Consider the following 19,750-nt stretch of genomic DNA (forward strand, 5'->3'; position numbering starts at 1 on the left):
TTCATTTCTCTGTGTTCTGTCCTCCTCCCAGTTCCTGGAGCTACAATTCTTCACTATCTTCTTAATTCTCTGATGCCTCCAGACAGATTCTTTAAAAATGCTTTCTGCTATTTTTCTAGTTGTTCTTGGTGAGAGGTTGGTCTGAATCACATAAGCACTGTTACCAGAAATGAAAATTCTTAGGGTGGAATCTTTATTTCACAAATACTTATTAGAGTTGATGGTGCCTTATTCTTTTATATGACATGCTCTGGTCATAGGCAAAGATACCCTCAGATTCTGCCTTTTGTAACCGTAGTGTTTTTGAACAAAAACTCATTTCTAGAGTTCTTAGACACTCTGACGATGGAAGAAAATGTTGCTCTCTTTCTTGCATTAAAACTCTTAAGTAGAATCTAGATTGAATGTCCTAATTTTCCAAAGGTAGTGTGGCATTTAATCTGTTAACTAAAGTTCATTCTTGATGAATCATAGCTAGAGAGTCTGGATCACACACCAATGATTTTTCTATTGATGTAAATAATTTGCAGAGGAAAAGCTGTGACTCTCTGTTAGGTGGTCTAGTTTAGTCTCAGGAACTTGCTTGATTTGTTGGATTTTCGGTAAGCACTTAAAACTCAGAGGGAGCATGAGTGTTCTCATTTTGAAATATTTAGTATATCATCGGGTTGGGTTGCTTCTTAAATTTATCTGAAAATATGGAGGATAAATAGGCTTTGAGTGGGAAGATAACAAACTCAAGAACTTAGACTTAACTTTATGTAAGAGAAACAACAAACGGTGAAGATGATTGGGCACTGGTTGATAGACACAGATGGTTTAAGTTTGGAACAAGACTTAGTGTCCATCTTTCAATAACAATACCCCAAGCTCTCCCAATCACTAAGGCACAATTGGGAGCAGTCAAGTGTCCAGAATCCAATGCAGCATCCCTGCAATGACTGTTTCCTTTAAATGTTTACTTTTGATAATAACTGTCAGTAAATATTTAGAGGTTTTCTAGAAAATAAAATGCAGACACATCAGAAGTGGTAGGTGTGGAGGCCAAACTTGGAAATTCAAAAGCATGGAGACACAATAAGAGAATGTCCCAAAAGTTCATTGTGTGGGCTACTTGGTTTGTGCTTTAAATTTCAAAGGTAGGTTGGCCTTTTTCTCAGAACAGCTTTAATAAGATCTTCAGTCTTCTATTCTATGGAAACTTAAAAAAGCCCGACAGCCAATACCCAATTAGATTATTTTAACAGATAGGGCAATGATTTCTTCAGTAGCAGCAGCTTCCTGTGGTAACCATCAAAATAGCTTTGCATTCCAACTGACTCTAGTAACCAGGTCAGTTTTCACTGACTTCCACTGCTTCCAAAAATACTTTAGGCTGATGGAGTACCTGTCATCTATGACCTGCATGCTTTGAGAATATTTCATCCTTAACATCTGTAAGAATGAGAAGCCTTTCCTCTTGATTAATGAGTTGATAAAATGGTGGCATTAAGACTTGCTCATCCCTAATCATAAGTATTTGGCAGCTTTGAGAAAAAAAAGTCAACAGAAAATACATTTTGGGTTTAATATTTGCTCCATGTCTTTGTTTTTTTCTTTTGACATGCACCACACTCCTTCCCCCAATCTGTTCTATTGCCTCTTCTAACCCCATCACTCCATGTGATACCTTTCCCGAATCTAAGATGCTTTGGATCTGCTTAATGATGTACTTGTGAGTGTACCAGAGACCATATGGGTAGCAGGGTAGGGAGCCTGATAGAGCCCTAGACCAGGTGTTAAGGAGATTCAAAACTCTAGTGCCTGCATGAACTTGGACTGAAGTCTTAGGACTGGGCTTCTTGGACTATAGTCTTGGACTATATCAGAAATTCTCTTACTATTTTCCAAACTGCTATCTAGGTGCTGCTGAGATAAGGAAAGGGAGAAGAGCGGGCAAAACCCCAGCTAACCTCCTTGTACTCACACACACTCACACTTGCACACACACTCATACATCTTAAGCAGAAAAACTACATTCTATTCTTGTAAAAAAAAAAATAGAACTCTGCATGGATTGCTTGGAAAATGTTCAACTTATAAATAAATTTTTTTAAATCATGAATCTTGATGATCAAGAGGACCTTGATTAAGGTTTCAGTGATGTTATGAGCTTGCTCCACTTACAGACTAAAATGCTTACCTTGGATGGAGCAGGCTCATTGACTCTTAAGGTTTCCCAAGATGCCTGTCCTAGAGGGAATGAAAATATCCCCCTCACTTTATTTAGGCATTTTCTGATTTGCATGGGGTGGAAGGTTCGAGAGAAGAGAGTCTACTGGGGGGAGTGTCAGCATCCCTGCACCCCTCGCCACATACATTCTCTCCTCACACTAGATGACTATAATCCTTTGAGGCAAGGTAAGACATGGCTCCGCAAGAAAGTCCTAGATTTCCAGCTTAAGTAACCACTAGCCCCATAGGCCTGTGCCTCTTAACTTTTGGGGATTATCATGTGGGATCCCTTTCATTCCCCTCCAGAGCCACTTTTCACCCCTGCCATTTTCCTCTCTTCACCAAAATGCTGACTTCTGTGGATTACCTTAATAGATTTTCTTGTCTTCTGGCTTCTAGTTGGGTTTGACTGATGGGAATTCCTGGAGATTGGAAAGAGGAAAATAAGGCAGATGGACAGGAATCAGATCATGCAGGGCCTTGCAGGTCATGAGAAAGACTTTGGTTTTAGTCCAGTATAATGTTAAGCTGTACTAGGATTTCAAGTCAGGGAGTTAATGATCTCACTTACACATGCAAAGATCACCCTAGTGCTGCACCTGGCTAGGGGTGGCAGAGCTGGTAGTAATGGTGGCGAGCAGATTGGCAAGCCTCTAAGCATCCCCCACTCACAGTTCCTTCATCCCTGATCCAGTGGTTGAACCTCTTACAAGACAGAGTGAAAGCTCCCGGACAGAGGTACCATGAGGGTAACGGTCACCTGAGAAATTTGGGAAAGACACTTGCAAGGGTTAGTTAAACCCAGATTGCAACACCTACTCCTTCCCTCTCCATCCTGAGATGTTCCCGCCCCATTTCTTAACTCAGCTAATAACGTTGTTTAAGAGTTGCTCAAGTTAAGGTTTTTAGGCTAATTATATTTTTCTTCCTGGGTCAAGCCAAGTTAATTCATAAAACAAAATAACCCAACATCTAAGGAATATAAGCACTCTTTAAGAAAAGCAGACTATAATATCCTTAATTATAGCTCACGCTCTTTCTACTGAACCATGTTGCAAATTTGTATCTCACATATATATAGCTCTATAGAAGCTAACAAGGAAATATATCCAAGACACAGTGTTAAGTGATAAAAATACGTTGAGAAACAGTATATATTAAATCCCACATCTGTCCAAATATATTTGTATGTCTATATGTGAACATAGAATATTTCTGAAGTAACACAAGAAATGTTTTAGATTGATCACTGATAAGAAGTAGTTCTTGGGTATCAACATATGTAGAAGGAAACTTCATTTTATATGTTTCTGTACAGTTACACTTGCATATATTACAATTATAATACTTTCACTGGAAATTATTTTAGAAGAACTAGGGGTCGTAAATACTAATAGTATTAGAAGCAGAAGTAGTAGCAAAATTATTAGAAGCATCAACAGTAGTAAAAATTACAATAAGAAAAATAAAAAGCAACAAGCCCAGGACAGCTGGTAACTCTCTTCCCCTTTCTCTAAGAGTGTTTAAAAAGTCTGTTACTCCTCTAGCCAGAGGTGCTCTGTCTCTTCAAGCATGGGCTGCAAAACTAAATTATCCTGGCCAGAGAATATCCCCCTCCCCTTCACCCCGCTACCCCTGAGTCTGTCTGAGCCCTGAAAAGGCAGAAAATTAAACCATTATTTAAGTCACATATAGGATCTGCGAAATGTACTTCTTCCACTGCTCCATCACTACTTATGCAGAGTTTCCTATTCCTCAGCCATACGGACTTATTCACTCTAAAAGTTGGGAGAGGAAACGGATTAGCTGAGAGTAGAGAACGTGGGGTGATTCATGTGAGACTATGACCCCTTAAAGACATGGAATCTTGGGTTCAGTTTTTCAGCATTCATTTCCAGTGTCCAGCTATGGGTTTTCTTTTGCATTATCAAGATGCTCTTTTATATATAGCTCATCTCTGAAGTTTCCACCCAGATCATCTTTACCAGCTTGGCCTCAAAGGAGGAATCTAAAGTACTTGCTTTCCATACAGCATATTTTTCTCTTTATATACCAAGAAAGGAAGCATGCTCTGCCTGCTCTGACCTTTACCTGTGGGTTTTAGGAAACTATTTGATTTTCTGTTCAAGGAGAGCATTGTAACCCTGGCAACCAGACACCATGGTACAGATGGCAGATCTAACATCCAAAGGCAGTTTGACAGGAACACACACTAACGCTAGAGGCTGAGGCATCTCTTTTCTGTATTCTGACAAGACTTGAAATTGAGCTCAGTTCTTCAAAGAAGAGCCTTCCCCTTTTCTGGACACAATTGGGCTCTCAGTGGTTTACCAGGTTTACCTCGCCTCCCTTCCACCACTCCCAAATCTAGCTGGTGTTCAAGCTTTGATCCCTACCTCGGTCACAGAATCCAGATAGTTAGTATTCAGAATGCTAAGGATAACATTCCATGGTTCCATGCACTGTGACCGTGAGCTGTGAGTTAGTCAACTGTAGTAACTTCTGGTCCAATATTGAGGAGACTTGGAATATCAGCATCACACTAGCTGTGTGAATGTGAGCATATTGATAAGCCTCTTTTAGCATTCTCATATGACTGTATGTCATCAAGTCTAAGATGGAGTATTAAAATATGGAAATATATGCATTTTAGGACTGATGAAATATAAGTAGGGCAGGCTAAGTGCTATTACAGCTCAACCTCCAAATCTTAATAGTGTAATACAGTACAAGATAACTTCTTGCTCATGTAGTTCAGTGATGTGTTGATTCATGATCTTTCCATCATGTAGCTCCACCCTTAGATCCTCAGACCCTTCTACATTCAGCCATAACATACATAATTTCTTCTCATCTTCTGTTGGCTAGAACTAGTCATGTGAGCATGCCTAATTGCAAAGGAGTCTGGGAAATGTAGTTTCGTATGTACCCTGGGGAAAAAATGAAAGACGTTTTGGTGAACACTTAGTGGTCACCACCGCAGTCTGGCAGTCTATCAGATACCCAGTTTATTCTTCTTTTTGCTTAGAAAACATCCAAAACCTCTTCTGCAAGAGAGACAGCCTAAAGTCCCATTGTGACCCTACACACAGCTCAAAGTCTAATATCTCAGGGTAATATGAAGCCTTCTCTATTAGTTTCATCCTTTTAGGAATGAGGCATCTGATACGCAGTGCAGCAGAGACATTGGCTTCAAATTCTATGTGAAACACTCAGATACCTTCCTTAAGAAGACCTAGAATTTCCCCAGGAGAGGGAAGAAGCTGGAAAAGGTCTCTGAGTCCTGGATATGCAACGAGCAGCTCTAAATCATTTATCCATTGGCATGCCCATGACCTCAACTGTAGTCCCGTGTTGGTGAGGACAACATAATCCAAAAGGAAAGTGAGGAGAGGGTTGTCATGTGACTTTCCTCAGGTCACATGGCCTGATAAACCCTTCCAGAATGCTTGCAGTCCTCGCATATCTCTTTAGTTTCCATCAAGTGTCATCACTCACCCTCTTCAGTGATTTCCTCAAGACCCATATTCTCCTTGCTGAGCAGGGTAGACATCTTTTCCATGGAACCTTCCATGACAAATAGCAATCTGCTGCAACCCCAAGTAATGTAAACATCTATGCATGAATGTGTGCACGTGTGCTTAGTTCCAGCTCCTAATGGGTTGGCAGTTGTGGTTGTGCCATCTTCCAGCTTGTGGTCCCCTCTCCCCATCTTCCTGTCTTCTCCTTCCTGGCACGGCACTGAGAGGTGGGCATATACCTTGCTTTGCCCAGCATCTAGCACAGGCCTGTTTACACAGGCATTTCAAAGAAGGGCCAGCAGTTTCTCAGAGGGCGAGGAGAGCACTACCTTCCCAGAAAAATGGGACTGGGAATGTTCTAGTCCCATTTTTGCTCCCCACAGGTTGTGTGACTTTGAGAAATTCCTTTATTTCCTCTGAACCTTGGTGTGTTTTGTTGTTGTTGTTTTGCCTGAAAATCGAGAAAATTGGACACAATTAATTTGAAAATATCTTTCAGGACCTCCCTGGCGTCCAGCAGCCAAAAAGAAATAAAAGAAAAAAAAAGGCCGTTATAAACATTCATGTACAGGTTGTGTGAACATGAGTTGTCATGACTCTCATCCCCCTCAGCCCTAGGCAATTGCTAATCTACTTTCTATCTCTAAAAATTTGCCTATTCTGGGCATTTCATATAAACGTGATTATATAACCTCTAGCCATTTGTGACTGGCTTCTTTCACTTATTGTAATGTTTTCAAGATTTATCCATGTTTAGTATGTATCAGTATTTCATTTCTTTTTATCGCTGTATAATATACCATCGTGTGGATATCACGTTTTACTTATCCATTCATCAGTTGATGGGCATTTGATTGTTCCCATTTTTTGACTATTATGAATAATACCGCTATGAACATTCAGGTACCAGTGTTAATGTGGACATCTGTTTTCAATTCTCTTGGGTAAATATCTAGGCATGGCATTGCTATTTTAACTCTATGTTTAACCATTTGAGGAACTGCCGGACCATTTCCAAGATGACTATACCATTTTACATTCACCCCAGTGATATATAAGCATTCCAATTTCTCCACATCCTTGTCAATACTTGCTCTTATCTGACTTCTTGATTATAACTAACCATTGTAGTGAGTGTGAAGTAGTATCTCATTGTGATTTTGTTTTGAATTCCCCCGATAGCTAATAATAGTGAGCATCTTTCCATGTGCTTATTGGCCACTTATATATAATTTTTGGAGAAATGTATATTGAAATGTTTTGCCCATTGTAGACCTGCTCCCTTGTTCCATATTCGCAACTCGAGGGGCCCAGATCTACCTGGCTCCCTTGTTATGCTTACAATCTCCAGTCAGGGCCCAACTGACTCACTGTCCTGCTAAGTCAATGAATCATAAGCCTGGTGACTCAGCCTTTTTCCTTTTGTTAACATAACAAGGAAGTCTCTGCATAGAGCCCTGGCATTCATTTTCATAAATAAAATTCACTGAGATTAGTTGATGAACACATTTTTATTCATTACAGAAAAAGGTCACATTAAAATGAAAACTAGAAAATCAGAAATTATTTTATAGGTGATATTGGAGGGAGTAAAATAGACCAACGTGCCCTCTTTGAGTGAAAGAGAATTATTCTCTTCCCCCAAGTGAGAAGTAATGGCTTCAGTAGTGGGTGGATTATTGAACTGAAAATGTGGCTGGATGGTGTGAACATAACAAAAAGCTATTAAATGTGATTTTAATCTCTGACACACTAAGAGGAATGACACAAAAAATGAATATCTAATAGTTTCACATTTTTATAAAGTAGTCAATCTCCCAGACTTGAATTGCTTATGAACAAACCCTTCGTTTTTTGAATTTCAAGCTTTAATAACCTATCCTAATACATTTTTGGAAGCTTAATATGTGAACACAGCATTGTGTTAAACGTAGGAAGACAAAATTTGGTATCTGCTTTTTAAGAGCTCACAATTCATGTGAGGGGCCTGAAATTCATGTATACATTTATTCATTCAATATTTCTTTAGTGTCTACCATGTAGCAGTTATGTTGGGACTAAATCAACACACCCTCTGTGCTCTGGTCTCACAATGGAATTTTCCTCCATTTCAATGTCATGTTATGAAGGTGTTGGCATGGTTGATCATCTTTCAGACACTCTTTTACCTTATCTCATTTTTTACAGAACAGTGTAGGTGGGAGGTTTTGTCATCCTGTTTTACAGATGAGAAAACCAAGATCCAGAGATGTTAAGTCATTTGCCCAAAGTGATACAGCCAGCAAGTGTCAGGGCTGGGATTTGGATCTATGTCATGTCACCATAAATCCAAGCTCTTTTCAGTATGCCATCCTCTATATTGTCCCAAGGAAATGCTAAATCCTAAAATTTCATGTGATAGGGTTCAAGTGGAAGCTGCTTCTTCCCTCTGGCTTCAGTATTTAGTTCCTTGGAAATGAAAGGAAATAAGAGTTGATATTTTTGTAGCCAGACTGGTTGGGTGTGGATTATCAGTGTTTCAGAATGTTATAATCACAACATGAATTGTTTGATGTGATGGTTAATTTTATGTGTCACCTTGACTAGGCCGCAGGGTGCCCAGATATTTGGTCAAACATTATTCTGGGTGTTTCTGTGAGGGTGTTTGGATGAGATTAACATTTGAACCAGTAGACTGAATAAAAGCAGATTGCCCTCCCGAATGTGGGTGGACCTCATCCAATCAGCTGAAACCTGAATGGAACAAAAAGGCTGACCATCTCATGAATAAGAGAGAATTCCTCCTGCCTGGCTGCTTTCGAACTGGGACATCAGCCTTTCTGCCTTTGGACACAAGTGGAAACTTCTTCCTGGGTTTCGAGCCTACCAGCCCTTGGATGGTCCTCCTGGTTCTCAGGCCTTCGGACTCCTACTGGAACTACGTTGGCTGTCCTGGGTCTCCAACTTGATGACTCACCCTGTAGATCTTGAAACTTGTCACTGGCTATAATGGCATGAGCCAATTCCTTATAGTAAATTGCTTTATAGATACAAAGTCACCATATATATTAGTTCTGTTTCTCTGGAAAACTCTGGCTGTGAGGACACTGGAGGGCTCTTCTCTCCATCACTCCCAGTGGACATTATCCAGTGGGCAGGTGTTTCTAGCAAACATGCAGAGGGAGGCATCAGGCAAGGCCATCAGGGTCAGTCCTCACAATATGGCCATGCTGCCACCTTCTACATGTCTGCACTCTGGCTGAGTCACAAGCATTGAAGGTGAGGAGTCGGCATCTAGCATCCTGGGCATTGTATCCGCAAGAGCTGGCAGCAGCCACCTGCCCTCACAAGCTAGAGTAGTGGGTGTGGAAACACAATGCCTGTCTGAAGGGAAAAGACAAGTGAGCCAGAGCTCTGGAATTTCATCCGACTCCCTTGCCTTACCATGAAAAAAAATATAAAAAAGAGCCTACACATCTCCCCAAGTCAACTCCAACTGTCCCTGTCTTGCGTGATTCTGATTTGCCTGCACTGGCCAGGAATGGACAGGTGATCTGCAGAGATCTTGCAGCATCCCCAACCTGCTTTCTCCACAAATCCGGGCATAAAGAGCTGACGCAGTGCCCTGCCCTTGAAGAGAGCTTGAAAGAGTAGAGCATGTGCTTTGCTCTGTCAACAGAGCCTGGAGGATTTTGCTGGTAAAGGGAAGGAAAAATCAATATGGCTGTTTAAAATGTAATAGTGGCCACTAAGCAGTGCAGAAAGGGCATTCCAAGGAGAACGTTCAAGGCTTTGGAGGATGCCATGCCCCAGCCTATTGAGGAGGACTGTGCAAGGAAGCAAATTTCCAGAAAAGATTAGATGCATCTGTATTCATCTTTCCCCTACTTCTGAGTCACCTTCCTCGGAAGCCTTCTTACCACTCATCCTACACAGCGTCAGCAGTAGCTCCCAGATCTCGAGTACCCACCTGGTGTCAGGTTTATTCAGCATTTTCCCTGTCTTGGGAGATCTGCTACACACTTTACCCACAAATATAGATGCCAATATTATCTCCAGTTTACATTTAAGGAAACTCAGCCCAGCAAGGTTAAGTAACTTGTCCATCTTCACACAGCTAGTGAGTAACAAAATTCAATTTAAGCCCAGGTGGGCCTGATTTCAAAGCACATGCTCTTTATGTCTTAGCGTGTCACTCCAGCCAAAGTCACCCGAATGTAGGTTTACCTGCTTCCGTGAGCTGGAGTTGGTTGGTGATTTTGGAGCTTCTCCTAAGTATATCACTTGTGTATTTGGCTGCCATTCAGCCCCTAAGCTACTCATGGGTCAACTCACTAGTCATCTTGACAAGAATAATGGCTGTGTAAATGGCTGCAGAGTGGTGACAAATTTAGTCCTTGGTGACTGATTTAAGTTGCCTAAAATCTTTGGCACTGAATCTGATGGTCAGTGGTCCACTTCCCATTTAAGGGTGGGGCTGGTGCACACTGGGAATTTCATGTCCAACTCAGAATTTGAAAGAAGATATACAAGCACCTTCCAGCTGACTGTTTTTGTGGGGTTTTTTTTTTCTGGATCTATAAGGAAGTTGTGAGCATGAGGCTGTCAGAAGGAGTGAAGAGAGGGTAAGAAAACACACATGTAGCTTATAGTTGGCCTCAACCGAGTTTCCTCCATCTCCACAGGTCCACATTCATGGATTCAACCAACCACAGATCATGTAGTACTGTATTATTCACTGTTGATAAAAATCCGTGTGTAAGTGGACCTGTGCATGACCTGTGCAAGGGTCAACTATACACACACACACACACACACACACACACACACATATATATATACATTACATTTTGCTTATTCATTCATCCATCAATGGACACTTGGGTGACCTATTGGATATTGTAGAAGAGTGTTGCTACGAACACAGGTGTGTAGTTTTATTCCTAATTTTACAAATGAGGATCCTCAGTTTCAGAAAAGGGAGGTAACAGTCTAAAGTCGCATAGTCAGTAAGTGATAGAGCTTGAAAAGCTAAAAGATCAGGGGGTTAAGGGGACTCTCCAAAATTGGAAAGCAAGCTCTGCTCCCTGGAGGCCCAGCTCCTCTGGTCTGTGCCCAGGGCAGAGGGGGAAAGGACAGCTCACTGAGGCAGGGCTCAGGGCTCAGGGCTCGGCTGCCAGTGCTCCTCGGCGGAGGTCTTGCAGTGGCTGCTGTAGGGATGCTTTTCGGGATGATTGGCCCTCTGCCTCCCTGGTGCCCACAGCCCAGGGAAGGGAAGAACCAATGGTCACCAGTGCCAAGGGTGGTTGGGCCTAGCCTGGGAGGAGAAGGGACCATCCTCAGAGCTTGCCTTCTGGAGGGGTGAGCAGGAGCGGGTAGAGTGGGAAGGGACTGGCTCATGGGGACACAGGCAGCTGCTGGGCATGGAAGCTTGGGTCTGCGTGCTTTGACATAGAGAGAACCGTTTGGAGTGTAATCCATGACCAGCAGCGTCAGCATTGCCTGGTAAAAATGCAGACTCCCAGGCCCCACCCTAGACCAACTGAATCACACCTGCATTTTACAAGTTCCCAAGCAGTCTGAGTGAACTTTAAACTTTGAGGAGAGCTGCCTTAGAGCTTTCTGAGGTACATACACATTTATGACATTTCTTCCTCATTTTTAAAATTCATGAGGTCCTCACCAGACAGGGCTGATGGTGCAGAGAATGAGCTGCCTGCTTTTCCCATGTTCCTCAGAGGCAGAGGAGGACTCCCCTGGGGAGAAGGGTGTGTCCTCCGGAGCCAGGTGTCTCAAGGTCCTGGAGGGAGATGGCCAAAGCAGATGAGAGACTGTGGGAGGGGAGGGAGAGACGAAATGGGAAAGCATCACTTTTGTTGAGTAAAGATTCAACTCCGTCTGGTATCCACTTTATAGACTTATATCATTTAATCTCACAATAACCCTCTGAGGAAGTCACTGTGTTTACACCATTTTGTAGAGAAGAAGAATGAGATTCAGAGAGGTGAAGTGCTTACCTGGGGTCACTTAGCTAAGTGGCTAGTTCCCCCTGCAGATGGTCCCAAATGTGGCTCTTTCCTTTGCTGCCTACAGTGTCAGGCTTGGTGTTTGGGTCCCAGTGCCAATTCCTTGACCCCATGGTCTTAGGACACTCAGACAAGGGCTACAAGGTCAGCACTCATTCCAGGTCTGGTAGCAAAAGGTGTGTGAATTTAAGGAAGTAGAATAATGAATAAGTGTGCAGTTCGATCAGTAGCTTAGTTCCAGGCACGCGTGGGTCACCCAATAAGCATGTACTGAATGAATGAATAGAACAAAGAACAGATATCTGGCCTGTTCTCTGATTCTTGGACCCTTGGAGACACCTGTGATTCTGTTTTCAACTTCCCCTGTGGTACCTGGAGCTGATGCTGACCAGAAGCAGATATTTCAGAGGCCAAATGGTCTACTCCCTGCAACACTGGCCACACTGTGGCAGCCCCAGACTCTCTGGGAAGCTGTCTGCCAGCTCAGAAACCATTGCTGGAGGATAAAAAAGACAATTCTTAAAAATGGGGAAATTTAACCAAAGTTTTAGATATAGTCAGAGAGTCCAAACATTCAATCCAATGCAGTCATCACCCCTCACCTTTTTTTTTTTTTTTTTTTTTGGTCAGGAAGCAACAAAGAAATTTAATGTTCAATTATAGATTTTATTTTTGTCCTGGTTTATGCTATACCTGTATACCATCTCATCACTTTCTATGCATTCTATAGTTTCCACGCTTCCATACTGCTGCAGGGGGAAAGCCCTGTGTTGTTTTTGTTTTCTCTCTCTCTCCCAGTCCTGCCCCCTAGAGAACATCCATCTCCTTAAGCAGGGAGGATGCTGGTTATTTTTTTTCCTCTCTCTTTTCTCTCACTGCTTTGCTCAGAAGGCAGCCCAAGTCACAGGCAGGTCTGTCTCTCGGGCCAGAGGAACAGGGCAAAGGGGCCCCTAGGAGCTGGAAAATGTGGGAGAGATGCTAAGAAGAGATACTTCTGTGGGATATATATACCTAATAGTGGAATTACTGGGTCAGAGTTTGGATTTTTCTTGTGGTTTTAATTTGCATTTCCCCGATGACTAATTTGCATTTCCCTGATGTTGAGCCTATTTCATGTATTTTATATCCTTTTATGTAAAGTGCCCACTTTTCTATTGAGTTGCCTTTTTCATTGATTTGTGGAAGTTCTTTATCTTATTAACATATGGATTGCAAATATTTTCTCCTGCTCTGTGGGTACTTTTTCACTTCCTTAATGGGGTTTTGATGACCAAAAGTTTTAAATTTTTATTTCTTTTCTTTTTTTTCTTTTAAGGAGGAGGGAAGATTAGAGAAGGGCCTTTCTCTAAAAGTTCTTACCTTTAATGAATTCCAACTTATCAACCTTTTCCTTAAGTATTCATGCTTTTTTGTGTCCCATTGAAGAAATCTTTGCCTACCCTAAAGTCATGAAGATATTCTCCTATGCTATCTCCTAGAAGCTTTAATGACTTAATATTCACACTTAAATCAGTAATCTATCTGGAACTGGGTTTTGTGAATAGTGTGAAGTAGGGAATTTTATACCATTTATTGAAAAGAACCTCCTCCCCCAACTGCACAGCAGTGTTATCTTTGTGACAGTCAGATGAAACATTTGTGTGGATCTCTTTCCAGACTCTCCATTCTGTTCCATTGACCTATTTACCCAAATTTGCATTAATTAATGCAATTGTAAATTAAGTCTCAACATCCTCCAACTTTGTTCTTCAGTATTGCCTTGGCTATTCTTGCCTTTTGCATTTCCTTAAAATCTACCTGTCAATTTCCCCCAAGAAACATTCTTCTGAGACTTGACTCTGGTTTCATTGAATCTATACTTCAGTTTGGGGAGAACTGATATTTTCACAATATTGATTGCTCTATTTCATGAACATTGTATATTCCCTCTATTTTTATAGATAGTCTTTAAAGTCTCCTGTCCTGATTTTTAGTTTTCACTGTGGAGGTCTTGAACATCTTTCATTATATCTATTCCTAAATATTTGATACATTTTATGCAATTGTACCTGTAAAATAAAATTTAAATTGTATTTTCTCTGTTGTTTGTATGAAGAAATACAGTTGGTACTTATGTATTGCCCTTGTAGCTCAAGGACTTTCAAAATTCATGTACTAATTCTAAAAATTCAGTTATTAATGCTAATAATTCTATTAATTCTATATGTCCTTGCCTTCTCTTCCTCATCCCTCACCTCTGGCCAATTTGGGGGCAATGCATAGAAGAAAAATGAAGTTCAACTCACCCCATATCCCTTAATATGTCAAAAGAATAGTGAGTGTTGGGGCAAAACATGGTCTAAGATGAGTCTGGGGATTTATGAACAAATTTAATCTGTCTGTCATATCTTATTAGCAACCTGCATTATAAGTGGGTTGAATTTGTGGGACTGCACTCTCTAATGCTTCCTTATATTCTGCGTGATGTGACATGGGAGATATTTGGTGTGACGGTTGTTATTCCTAGTCAAATTTTAAAAAGGATTGATGAGGAAGCTGAAATAGACACTTGGGAGCTTGATGCTGCCACAAATATAAAAGCCGGCAACCTTACTCTGTGGCTACAGACCGTGACAGGGACCATCTCTTTAAATTGGCTGCAGATTTCCAGCTTGCATTTGCTTCATTAGCAGAAGAAGCTCAAGATCGTGCAAGCTTCACTCTAATTTATCTTGGTTTGTTGTCATCCTGTGACTCAGGCAAGAGGCTGCATTTCTATTTCCAATTAAGACTTGGTGAACTCTGAGGCAAGGAACCGGGGTGGAAAGCTGGTACTAGGGAAGCAGGAGGATTAAACCTGGTAGAGCATAGCCGAGAGCACTTAGCAAACCCAGGCATTCTTCATGGGAGCCTGCTCTGTGCCTGTGGCTCTGCCTCAGAATAGCAACAGAAAAAAATAGCAAATATAAATGTTCCAGATCTCCAGGAGGGCTCTGCATATCTCCTCACTCCTCCCCAACCCACAAACCCTTTGTAAGTGCCTGTGCCATGACCTGGAGGTGGGACACACTGAGAGACAATGTTGTATAGGGGAAAGGACAAAGATTTTGGAATTACACCCCTTAAATTGGAATCTGGGCTCTTTCACTCCTGGCTGAGTCACCTTAAACCCAGTATCCATCCTCACTGAGCCTATTTCTTCACCTATGGAAAGGTGACAATGATACCTACATGGTGCCATGGGCCCCACCCCATAGCGTGACACCAGCTGACGTGAGCTGAGTCTCAGCTTGGGCTCTCCAGCTTGCTTCACTCATCTTCATTGGCTACCCAGACACCTCTAGGGTTTGAGTTTGCAAGCCCTGACCTGGCCCAAGTACCAATCCACTTCCTGTTTCTGTGGGGAAACAGGTGAGTGAGGAAGTTGACTGTAGCCATCTGTCTCTCAAGTTCCATTGAAAATGGCCCCATCATCTGTGTCCTCTGTAAGCCACCAGGGCAGAAGCTGTTGGTGGGCAGAGTGTCGGGGATAAACGTATTCCTGAAGGACTACTTGAAGGCTGAGCTCTGGACCAGCAGATTGGTATCCCCTTAGCTTATTAGAAATGCAAATTCTCAGGCTCCTCTGAGACCTACTGAATCAGAAACACTGAGTAGAGCCCAGCGATCTGTTTCAGCCACCTCTGCGTGTTCCTCTAATGCAGGCTGACGTTTGAGAACCGCCCGTCTAAGCGAGGGCTAGAGGCAACACAGACCCAATTTGATGATCTTCTCCTGCCTGGGGATGGAGACAGCAAAGGGGCCCTGGTGTGCTCACCAAGGGCTATGGGCAACCTGGGAGCTTCTCACGGGTCTCTTAGGAGGAGCCCATCAAGGAACATGACACACAGCTTCCTCCTATAAGTCTGGTCCGTTCGCCTGGCGCTCAAGCCTTTCCAGGCATCATCTTCTTCTTCTCTAAACTTACCTGCCGGACTGCTCTGCTCCAGCTCCTTTTCTTCTCCCTTGGGTGGGCACTCCTTGCTTGCTCATGTCTCCACTGAGCTCTTATTGTGTGACAGTCCTTCCGAAGTGTAAAGGTCCAGGTCAGCTTTCCCAAAATGTGCTCCTGTTGATGTCAGTGCTGAAAATAAGCTCTGTGGTCAAGTGAATGTAGGAAATCGGGACTTCCTACACTGGGTTCCCACAATGGGTTACCTGCTGTGGGATCTACCAAAAATTTTTAAAAATTAATATCCATTGTAAATTCCCAAGGGAGTGGTTAGAATTTTCCAAACTGATTTTATGAAGTATTTTGAGGGACCTCTTCTGTGGGTCACACTTTCAGAAAGGCACATATTGTCATGTACTTCCTCACACAGTTATTTAGATTTTATTTATGAATCCAGTCTCTCCACCTAGGCTGATTATACAGCTGCCCATTGTGCTAACACCTAAGTATCTTAGGTGTTCAGTGAGAGTTTGATGCCACTGCTACTACTGTGTTCCATTTGAATAACATTTCTGAAGTAGCCATTTAACCTTCACAATATCTCTTTAAATACTGTGATGAAGTCATCTCTAAGATCCAGATGCTTTAAGATCCAGGTAGGGCAGTAGATTTCTGCAAATGTTCAAAACTGGTATTTGCAGGATGAGCTGGACCAGAATCCAGGTGTCCTGATTCCCAGCCCAGGTTCAGCTGAGTCTTAACTGGCTCTGGGGGAGGAACAGGTCTTGGAATTTTCCACATGCCTGCATGGCCCACTGTCCACAGAGGGAGGAACTTGAGGGTGTAGGTGACAGCAGGAGTCTGTCTGGTTGTTCCCGCTCCTCATTGTCCAGCATTAAAAATACTTGGATTGGGCTTCCCTCGTGGTGCAGTGGTTAGGAGTCTGCCTCCCAGTGCAGGGCACACGGGTTCAAGCCCTGGTCCGGGAAGATCCCACATGCTGTGGAGCAACCAAGCCCATGCACCACAACTACTGAGCCTGAGCTCTAGAGCCCGAGAGCCACAACTACGGAAACCCATGCACCTAGAGCCCATGCTCCGCAACAAGAGAAGCCACCGCAGTGAGAAGCCTGCGCACCACAAAGAAGAGTAGCCCCCGCTCGCCACAACTAGAGAAAAACCCACGCGGAGCAACGAAGACCCAATGCAGCCAAATATAAAACAAAAAACAACAACAACAAAAAGCTTGGACTGGGGCTTCCCTGGTGGCGCAGTGGTTGAGAATCTGCCTGCTAATTCAGGGGACATGGGTTCGAGCCCTGGTCTGGGAAGATCCCACATGCCACAGAGCAACTGGGCCCGTGAGCCACAACTACTGAGCCTGTGCGTCTGGAGCCTGTGCTCCGCAACAAGAGAGGCCACGATAGTGAGAGGCCCGCGCACTGCGATGAAGAGTGGCCCCCGCTCGCCGCAACTAGAGAAAGCCCTTGCACAGAAACGAAGACCCAACACAGCCAAAAATAAATAAATAAATAAATAAATTTATTAAAAAAAAAAAAAAAGCTTGGATTTCACAACACATTGTACACCTTAAACTTACGCAGTGTCATATGTAAATTATATCTCAGTAAAGCCGGGGCGGGGCGAAGTTAGCTTTCAATAAGCACAACATAGGAATTCTGGCTTGTCTAGAAGCCTAGGAGGATCCTCTGTTAAAATCTATAGGACTGGGGGCTTCCCTGGTGGCGCAGTGGTTGAGAATCTGCCTGCTAATGCAGGGGACACGGGTTCGGGCCCTGGTCTGGGAAGATCCCACATGCGGCAGAGCAACTAGGCCCCGTGAGCCACAACTACTGAGCCTGCGCGTCTGGAGCCTGTGCTCCGCAACGAGAGGCCACGATAGTGAGAGGCCCGCGCACCGCGATGAAGAGTGGCCCCCGCTTGCCGCAACTAGAGAAAGCCCTCGCACAGAAACGAAGACCCAACACAGCAAAAAAAAAAAAAAAAAAGTCAATCCCCATAAAAAGCTTTAAAAAAACAAAAAAAAAACTATAGGACTTCCCTGATGGCGCAGTGGTTAAGAATCTGCCTGCCAATGCAGGGGACATGGGTTTGAGCCCTGGTCTGGGAAGATCCCACATGCCACAGAGCAACTAAGCCCGTGTGCCACAACTACTGAGCCTGCGCTCCAGAGCCCGCGAGCCACAACTACTGAGCCTGTGTGCCACAACTACTGAGGCCCACGCGCCTAGAGCCCGTGCTCCGCAACAAGAGAAGCCGCCGCAATGAGAAGCCCACGCACCGCAACGAACAGTAGCCCCCACTTGCCGCAACTAGAGAAAGCCCTCGCGCAGCAACGAAGACCCAATGCAGCCAAAAATAAAATAAAATAAATAAATTTATTTTTTTAAAATCTATAAAAAGAAGAGCTGGTTGGCCCAGCAATAAAAAGGTAGAGGGGCCAATGATGAGGTCATCCCTTATTCCGTGTTTTTCTAGAGACCTAGTTGGGCTCCCAGATCACAAAACACTGGTCATCAAGTCACAAACCACTGGACAAAGACAATGTGACATCTTAGCATCTGAAAGGGGGATTTGCTGGGCACTAGGGGCTTGAAGTCTGGTCAGGGCACTGCCACTGCCCAGCCATTGGGTCTGTCCACCTTGGTTCCACTAAGGCAAGATATTTATAACGTTCAAAGTATTATTTGAGTTCCTCAAATGAATCTATTTTTAGCACAGTGACATAATTGATAGTTTGCTGATTGCCCCGCATTTGCTCCAGAACACCTAGATCTTGAAGGGGATTTAATTTGGGGATTGCTGTGCTTGCAGGAAGTAGGGAAAATCTCCAAGGAACCCTCCTTCCTAAAGAAAGGGTAACAAACTCTGAGTCAGAACCAGAGCTGGGAGCAGAAAGTAGTGAGTAAACTGAAGGAACGAAGTGGCCCTGAGGGCAAAGCTGACAGCAGTGCTGTGATGTGCACTTGTCCTAGTAAACCTCAGGCCACAGCAAGGAAAGGGAGCTGAACAGAAATCTCTGCATCAGGCGGGCAGCAGCCCTCTGATTCCTGTGCACATTGTGTTAACGTATTTGAATAACTGCAAAATATAACCTCCCTGTGTCCCCCATTCTTCCTTTCCAGGATTTTTGTGTCTTTTCTCATAAGCTTATTTTTTAGATGAATTTTATATTATGGTATCAAGAGCCAACATGATTTTACAGATTGTTTTGGGAAAGATATACATTTTTACAATGTCAAATCTTCCCATGTATGAACAGGAAGTGTTGAGAGGTACTGTCTTCAGGTGCAAAGGTCTCTCATCGCTGATAAAGGTCACCACTGTGCAGTGACAAAGATGCCTTTGGTGAAGTTGAGCAGGCTGGTCAGAGGGAGACTTAGTTCAACATGTTATTGAAACAAAAGGGCATTCCATTTAAAAGCCACTCCCTGTGGTCATCCCTTGGGCCATGCACCGTATCATGTCCTGTTGCGGAGGATTCAAAGATGAGTGAGAATCCATTAGGATGACTACTTACTATCAAAACAACCCCAGAAAATAAAAAGTGTTGGCAAGGATGTGGGGAAATTGGAATCCTTGTGCACTGCTAGTGGGGATGTAAAATATGCAGTGCTATGAAAAACAATGCCTAAAAAAATTAAAAGTACAGTTACCATATGATCCAGCAATTCCACTTCTGCATATATACCCAAAAGAATTGAAAGCAGAGACTCGAAGAGATATTTGTATACAGCTATGTTCACAGCAACATTATGCACAGTAGTCAAAAGGTAGAAGCAACCCTAGTGTCCACTGACAGATAAATGGATAAACAAAGTGTGGTGTATCCATACAACAGAATATTACTCAGCCTTAAAAAGGAAGGAAATTCTGACTCATACTACAACATGGATGAACCTTGAGGACGTTATGCTGAGTGAAATAAGCCAGTCACGAAAGGACAAATACTGTATGATTCCACTTATACGAGGAACCTAGAGGAGTCAGATTCATAGGGACAGAAAGTAGAGTGGTGGTAGTCAGGGGCTGGAGGGGAGGGGGAAACAGAGAGCTATTGCCTAATGGGTACAGAGTTT

Source organism: Balaenoptera musculus, chromosome 11 (genome assembly GCF_009873245.2).
Source record: "Balaenoptera musculus isolate JJ_BM4_2016_0621 chromosome 11, mBalMus1.pri.v3, whole genome shotgun sequence".
Lineage (NCBI taxonomy): Eukaryota > Metazoa > Chordata > Mammalia > Artiodactyla > Balaenopteridae > Balaenoptera > Balaenoptera musculus.